Source organism: Podarcis pityusensis, assembly GCF_964106645.2.
Source record: "Podarcis pityusensis genome assembly, chromosome: 12".
Lineage (NCBI taxonomy): Eukaryota > Metazoa > Chordata > Lepidosauria > Squamata > Lacertidae > Podarcis > Podarcis pityusensis.
In genome coordinates this window covers 50406237-50414870 of record NC_138037.1, presented here as the reverse complement: position 1 = coordinate 50414870, position 8634 = coordinate 50406237, and the positions used below count along the sequence as shown (strand labels likewise).

The 8634-nt window shown below is 42.4% G+C and overlaps 1 long non-coding RNA gene across 2 annotated transcripts; it reads right to left on the bottom strand.

Annotated features, from left to right (window-relative positions):
• Positions 1 to 2796: 2796 nt before the first annotated feature.
• On the bottom strand, positions 2797 to 5094 carry LOC308460073. Of its 2 annotated transcripts, none has more exons than XR_013978452.1 (2): positions 4367 to 5094; positions 2797 to 3077 (listed from the first exon to the last, which is right to left on the bottom strand). It is a non-coding gene; the product is annotated as an uncharacterized lncRNA (long non-coding RNA). The 2 variants fall into 2 exon arrangements; XR_013978453.1 differs by lacking the exon at positions 4367 to 5094 and adding an exon at positions 4160 to 4351.
• Between the last annotated feature and the right edge of the window lie 3540 nt (positions 5095 to 8634).

The window sequence follows — 8634 nt, the reverse complement described above, 5'->3', positions numbered from 1 at the left end:
GCTAGTCTATACAAAATGACCTGGCCAAGCTCAAGGCCATGAAGAAAGCATACAGGGCCATCAGGGGCCATTCACAATGCAAGTTGAACTGTCCTTCCCCCATCCTCTGAAGTGTGAAGAGAGACTGGAGATTGGGAAGGTTGCCAGGGTAGCTGAGTGTGATGTCACAGGAAGCGCTTTGGGCCCTTGACATCAAAAAAGGCCGGATCTGTCTTGGGCAGGCTGGCTAAAGGTAGGCTGGGAGAGATGCCTTGGACTCCAGTGATGCACTGCTGTGGGGAACCAGCCCCTATTGACATGACCATGCTGCAAGATTTGTACTCTCTCCATGCAAACTGAAGGTATAAATCATATTTCTTAAAGCTGCGACAGCCTCCTCCGTGTCTAAATTCTCCAAAGATCCCTGGAATCCTGTGCACGAGTCAGCAGGGATTGGGGGAGGGGGAGGCTGTAACAAAAATACTTCCTATGTCATACCCTCCAACCTTTCTGTGATGAAAATAGGGAAGGCCTATTTAATAATAATAATAATAATAATAATAATAATAATAATAATATTGTTATTATTTATATCCCACCCATTTGACTGGGTTCCCCCAGTCACTCTGGGCAACTTCCAACGTATATAAAAACATAATAAAACATTAAACATTAAAAAAACTTCTCTATACACGGCTGCCTTCAGATGTCTTCTAAAGGTTGTATAGTTACTCATCTCCTGGGCTCTGAGGTCATATAACTCCATACTGTCCAATTTCTCTGATGTAAATAGGGATGCCCTACCACACCCTCCAACATTTCTGCGATGAAAATAGGGACATCCTAAGGAAAAGTGGGACATTCCGGAATCAAGTCAGAAACCGGGACGGCTTCTGTAAAACCGGGACTGTCCCTGGAAAACAGGGACACTTGGAGAGTCTGCTATGCCATGTTTTAAGATCTGCAAGGGATCTGTGGTTCACTTTTCAACAACATGGAAGACAGATCTTTCAGTCTTAGGGCAGCTCGGATGTGGAACGCCCTCCCATCAGATTTAGGACTGTCCTCTGCACTGACAGTGTGACAGCAGCAACTTAAGACACAACCTTTTCAGTGGGTTTATTGGGGTGATTGAGTTGAAGAAAGAACTGCAGTCCTTGCTACTGAATCGCTTTCTTTCATTACAGGGGTCTCTATGTTGGACATGTATTTTACTGGAATGCTTTTTTCCCCAATCCTGTGCATGTTTTATTTTAATTAAATGCTGTGTACCACTCTGGGAACTTCTAGGTTAAAGGGTATAAGAAAATGAAATGAAATGAAATGAAATAAGGGATGGGCACACTTCATTTGGGAGAATCAAACATAAAAGTGTATTATCTCTTCCAACATTACAAACATATTCCAACAAAAAAGTCTAAAGAAAATTAGTAAAGCCTGTCTTAGTAGAAGTCTGCTTAGTAAAGTCTATCTTTTCCCTTTTAACATTTTCAATATTTGCCTCTAGACATTTTAATCTTAAATGTCATTCTAAAGTGCACTTCTCCACCGAAAGGTCCAATCACATGGCAGATATTTAATTATCTAAATCAAGTACCCTCCAAGAAATGAATGTTGGGGTTTATTTCTTGAAGACTCTTACTCGGCTTGTATTTTCTCCTGCTTAATTGAAACTAATTTTCCTGTTGTTACAGAAAACACCTGGAATGGGAATGATATTTCCAAGAGGTAATTATGAAATCAAAGTGATACTTATTTGCTTAATTGCTAAATCTACATAAACTGAGGAATCTCAGTAATGCTCACAGATTCTCCCGCAATAAAAAATGCATAATTTTCTTCTTGTCCTGCTTACCTTGTTCCAAACAAAAGCCCTTTTGATGATGTCAACAGACAAAACTGCTTTTGATTGAACTTTTTATCTCTAAACTGACAACGATTCCTGTGATTCTGGGGTAGTTTAAACCATATCTTCAGCTGCCTTTGGTGTAAGTATATTTGGAGCTTGAGGGGTGGTTCAGGATCCTGGCTGAGTTTTAATTGGGGTATAACAAAGTCTCTCTTGCACAAACACATGCATGCGAATGCCAACACTTAGCTGAGGAGCAGTCAACTAAACTAAGTATTAAACTTCAACATCAACTTCATTGGACTGGCCATGTTGTGCAGATGCCTGATTATCATCTTCCAAAACAACTACTGTATTCTGAACTTCAAAATGGAAAGCGTCATGCTGGTGGTCAACAAAAGAGGTTTAAAGACTCTCTCAAGGCAAATCTAAATAAATCTAGTATAAACACCGACAACTGGGAAACACTGGCCTGCGAGCACTCCATTTGGAGAAAAGACTTTACCATAGGCGTCATGAGCTTTGAAGATACCTGAACTCAGGACAAAAGGGAGAAACGTGCTAAGAGGAAGGCATGCTTGGCAAACCCTCACCGTGATCAGCTCCTGCCCGGAAACCTATGTCCCCACTGTAGAAGGACGTGTGGATCCAGAATTGGCCTCCACAGTCACTTACAGACTCACTGTTAAGACCATGTTTTTGGAAGACAATCTTACTCGGCTACGAGTGATCGCCAAAGAAGAAGAAGAAGATGCCTACATTTTACATGATGCATCATGATGGAGCATAGATCTTGATAGCAACATGTCACACAGTGACCCAACATGTCATGCAGGTCTGTGCCCTTTCAATGAAGTTGTCTTTAAGATACACTCAGGTTGTCCTGGTCTTTATTCTACTCCCTCCCTCAGTAACTGTAGGTATAACAAGATCATGTCCCTCAAGGCAATCACACATGCACACAGCGGTCCAGTTTTGGACTCTGAACCTGATGGTTTTCAGAGGAGTGTATTAGTTCACTTATTCCCCAATGTAATAAGCCAGCCCTTCTGTGCTTTGGGGCTTTCCAGTTCTTTCTGTAGAGTAAGGTCCCAGATGTCTGCTCCCCAAGCCTTCGTCTTCATAAGAAAGATGTTTTCAGATGAAGAACTGTGAGGGTAGAGAGACTTCGCTGACCATCACGCAGTGGCTTTTTCCATCTGCCTTGGCCCACCCTCCAGCCGTGGGAGCCTTTCCCAGACCATGACTTCTGAGAAGAGAGTAGAAGAGAGAAGAGGGGTATTTTTAAAATAAATAAATTATAACTTGTGTGTCTTTGTTTCTCAGTTTGATCCTTTTGTATGCTTTGTGGTATTTTGTGCATTTGGCTGGCTGTTATTTTGATTGATTATAGTTTAGTAACTCTTAATTGTAATTGTTAAGTGTGAACTGTTTAATTATTGTTTGCCGATGTTTAATTTTACTGTTTACTGTTATATTCTAATGGATCGTTGAATATTGCTTTATTTGATGTGTTTATTTTAAAGTTATGCTTTTATCGTGACTTGTATTGCATCAGATTGTTATTAGGTGTGTGATCTTTGCTGTCAATTTTGTTGGTTCTTCAGCTCATAAACCGCCTTGCATGTGGTAATAGAGGAAGGCAGTACACAAAGGTGAAATGAAATGAAATGAAATGATGGCACCATTACACACACTACCAAACCATAGAGAAGGTGCCAGCTCCAGGATGTAAGGGGCAGCAAGAAATCGCTATTTAAAAGTACTCCTAAACAGCAAGTGGTACAGGAAGGTATGAGGCTGCCTAAGACCAAGTCAAAGTATTGGTGCATTTAACCCAGTATTACCTCCCTCAGGGACAGCTGGTGTTCTCTGTATGTTGATGGACTCCAACTCCCATGAGCCACAGCAGGAATAGCCAATGGTCAGGGATGATGGAAGCTGTAGTCCAGCGACATCTAGAGGGTAACATGTTGACTATCGCAGATCTACTTTATCAGAAGCTCTCTAAAGCCGGGGTAGGGCATTGGGCCTGGCATGAATCCCAGTTTGGTCTGCAAAGCTATTTTCTCCAAACTCTGTGAGCCTGTCGCACACATGGCATCATTTTTTTAAAAAAAAAAAGTTTAAAATTTTTATTTTTTACCAACAAACAAAGCACAAACAGTGAAACCCCCCAGGCGGCTGATACATTGGGTATACATAATCAATAATAACATATTCAAATCAACCATATGTACAATTTTATATACCGGTACATTTAACACTCCTCCATCCACAAGGTTTATTTAACTTTTAACATTATAATTACCCCAAATTGTTCAAACCTACTCAAATAATTCAATATCACACATGGCATCATATATGGCACAGGCACAGCTGCAAAGGAGCAACAGGGAGCCTTAAAGTACACTTCCTATCAGGGCACTATGTCAGAGGACTTGGGGGGGGGGGAATATTTATTTGGCTGCGGCAGCGCCCCCACCCCCACCCCACCCCCAATGTTCAGGGGACAGAGGAGGCCAAGCATGGACCCACAGCTTCCATGGCTGACTTCTCCTCCTCCTGCCACTGCAGCTGCCGGGGAAAGAGGCCCTGGCTCTTCCTGATGTTGTGCGTGTGGCACGCAACTTGTGGCATGCACAGCGCACACAGCCTGTAGGGAGTGGGGTGTGTCACAACAATGGCAGGAGCTGGGGCCTCTTCCCTCAACAGCAGCAACTGGAGAAGCCGGTACTCAGGGCACTCAGCACATGTGTATGACATCACACACACATGACATCACCGCCCACTCCTCTTATGCTTCTTAGTTGACGCGTATGCTTCTTATCATTCTTTGGCACGGAAGCCTTGTGGACTGCTTTTGGATGTGGTGGCAGCAAGCCAGAGAAGGGTGGGCAACAGTATAGACAGTGCTATTTTTCTAGGAGAAGAGAAGAGTTTGGATTTGATATCCCACTTTATCACTACCCTTGGGAGTCTCAAAGCGGCTAACATTCTCCTTTCCCTTCCTCCCCCACAACAAACACTCTGTGAGGTGAGTGGGGCTGAGAGACTTCAGAGAAGTGTGACTGGCCCAAGGTCACCCAGCAGCTGCATGTGGAGGAGCAGGGAAGCGAACCTGGTTCATCAGATCACGAGTCTACTGCTCTTAACCACTACACCACACTGGCTCTCTAGGGGGGAAAGGTGCTGGAACTCACCATGAAGACCTTCCTTGTTCTCTTAGAATGACAATGGTGCCCACCTGAGAGGTGCTGGAACTGAGTTCTGGTAAGTTCTGGCTGGGAAAAAAACAACAACAAAAGTTATTAAAATATAAAGTACCCCTTATTCCACATCATCGCTCTCATTTGGGGACAGTCCCTAGTTCAGTGGTAGCACATAGCTTGCATTCAGAAAATCCCAGGTTCGTTCGCAAGAATTGACAGGCAAGGCTGGATTTGAGACCCTGGAGAGCCCCTGCCAGTCTGTGTAGACAATACTGAGTTAGATGGATCGATGCTCTGATTCAGAGTAAGGCAACTCCCTGTGTTTCTATTAAAGAAATGTGGTTGTCTTCAGCATTGATCTGGTTGAACTCTCTTACTACTTACTGTATACGCATCCTGATGTTCCTTTGGCAGTCCAAAAGGATGTTCCTCCGTTTCCCCAGAGACTAATGTCAAGGGGCAAGTGTACACGTGCTCTGCTTGCTGACCTCCTCGGTGACACAGTTTTGTAACTATCAGGTATTGATCTACTCTGCTTTCTAAGGCACAGTTCCTGCATTGCCTGCTACTGAGTAGCAAGTGCACCTGCACTAAAATATCTAGCCAAGGACTGTTTTGTTACAGAACTGGAAACTTGACAGTGGCGACTGGGAACAGTTATCATGGCCATATTTCGATCGGGTGCAAAAGAATCAGAAGAAGCAGCAGCAGAGGATACATAACAGTGCCATAAAGCATTATGTGCCCTGAAACTAGTAGAAGGAAATATTGTTAATCTAGCAAGATGACAAGATAAGTCCCAGGTCTTTAAGTGTTGTGCACCCTTGGAAAATCTCTATTTTAGGATCCTTTTATCTTGCTTTAATTGTCCATCAATGTTTGTGTTTAGATTTATTATGAATAAAGCATTGGCCCTTAATCTATGGGTTGCCGGACATCGGTCTTGCACTTCTTGCAATGGTATAGCAAGATATCAAGCGGAACAATATTTCACGTTGAGCATTTGAAAAATGAATCCATCAGCCAAAACAGAGCTTAAGTACTTGATTTGTAAATTGCGTGGCATGATTTTATCTCACATACAAATTAGGGACATATGCAGCAACATCTATCAAAGCTTTGCCTCAGATTATAGAAAAGAGACTAATTACAAACTGTGATATTATGATGAAGTATACGGAACGTCTCCAAGTTGCCAATAGATCTTACAAATATGCTTACCTAAACATATTACCTTCTGTTAGTAATTACAAGATGTAACTCTATTTTGTTTTTGTCGTTTTCTGTTTTTGTATTTTGGGTATTGCTGGCAACCCTGAGAAGGAAGAGTGTTTGGAAGAACTGGATGGAAAAAATGTTTTTAACTGCAGCTGCTTTTAGATGTTCTTAATTTATAATGGTTTTTAGAACGTTTTAAACTGTTTTAAAATGCTTTGGTTTTTTGTATTTAATTTGCTTATCTGTTTGCCACCTTAAGCTCCTTGGGGAAGAAAGGCAGGATAGAGAATCAAAAAATAGTAGTCGTAATAATAATAATTTTATTATTCTTATTATTTATAAGTTGCCCATCTGGCTGGGTTTCCCCAGCCACTCTGGGTGGCTTCCAACAGAATACAAAAACATAATCATGTATGTTTTGCTGAGTGCTGCCAATTGGTGTATGAAGAATGATCACCTTCACATGTTGTGCTAAAGTGGAATTTCGGGTTTTCCTTTTAAGACCATGAACTTTTCCTAACTACGTTGAGGAGAGTGGAGAAATGTTGAATTTATATGTGAACATGGGGTGCATAATTACCATGGCTCCGATAAGAGGCTTACTGTGAGCAGGTGTGCACTGCTTTATTGACAATGCGCCCCAACAGTGTCAGCGTCATCAGAGAAGACATTTGGCAGGAAAGAATGGCAGCTTCTGACATGACTGCCGTGTTGAGTTGTGAGATGTGTTTCAAGATCAGTTAAGCTCACTCCTGGATGCATCTAAAATAAGCCAAGGGGTTTTTTCCAGGTAAATTGTACAACTATGAAGTTTCAGAACTGCTTACCTGGCCACACTTCTGCCTCCTGAATCCACACAGATGTCCCTTGCATTGTCTTGGCATGTTCCCTGCACCCTTTGCAGCTCCACAAAAGAATGCTTCAATTAAAGATATATGTTTTTAAGATATAGAACTGTGTGTGTGTGTGTGTGTGTGTGTGTGTGTCTTGCTCTCTCACACATGCACCTCCTTTGGAAATATCAGCGGCTGGCTTTTGCTTATGCTGTCTATGTGTCGTATTTGATGCAAAGAAGGAATATTCGCCCATGTCCCTCAGGATCCTGGGAGACTAGAGGTGGATTTAAAGGTATTCCCTGGTAACCATTCTTTTCTTGGGCTCCAGTCCCTTGGCAACAGCTGAGACGTGCTATAGTCTGGCCTGCGTAGGCTGATCTGTGCCGAATGGCCTTGCCTTCAGAACAGTCAGCCGGATTTAGATAACCTTTCAATCCCTTGCAAGATTTCTGGATTCGATTGGCTGTGAACACCGCAGTTACAAACATTTCGCCTAAGGAATTATCCGGTAGCAGTGATGCAGTTAAACCTATTATTGTGTATTTTCACTGGCTTAAGCTTCCTTTTCCTTCTCCACAAGCTGCTTTCGCTCATAATAGGATAGGTCACTCAAATACCTCCAGGCCATTCATTCCCCAGGCTATAGAACTGTTTCTTCCCACCTCCTCACCCAAAGGATGCAATACTATGCTAAACGTGGCTCTTGGTTTTATTCACTAGCACCAGGGGAAAATAACATGTCTTCTGTTTCTCAGAAGGCAAACCATATTTTTAGGGATGCAACAAAGATGTTTTAAGTATCCATCTGAAAAGAAAAGTGCAAATGCAAACAAACCCATGTATCCTATAGGCTCTCTGTTTTTTTCTCTATGCAATGTGTAAGAGAGTCTCCGTTTGGTCATTTTTCAGGGTGCAACAGAGAGAGACAGTGTTCATTTTCTGCTTATATGTCAAAAAAACCATGAATGCATACATGACAGTTATGTCTAAAACTGAACTGAAAGGAGGCAGAAAAAATGAATTCCTTTCAGATTACTATTATTATTAATTAAATTTATATTCCGCCCTTCATACGAAGATCTCAGGGAGGTAGATGGCATGGAAAGCAACTAGCGATTGCCTTTCCGTTTCACAAAAAGTCACGCTATATGCAGAGCCAGCCCAAAATATTTTACTGCTCAAAATAAAGGACAACGTAGCTCCTCTTCATGACATCCACAAAAGACAGCTGGAATGGCGATTCAGTCTAGCTTCTACACTGGTGTCAAAACAGCACCTTCCACTATAACCCAGGACAGCAGGCTTAGCTTAGAGCAAAGATTGCAAGCATGGTGCCCACGGGTACACTGGTGCCCTTCAGATCTTACCTTGGCACCCATGAAACCTCTGAGCCACCCTTGCAAAGTATAGAGTTGAAGGAGGAAGTTGGAAGAGTGACATTTCCCCCCTGATTCCTCTTTGAACTTTTTGTGCTTTCCCAGGTTCAGATTGATACCACAAGCATCCCTATTTTCCAAGGACCAGCCCTGATTTCAGAAGC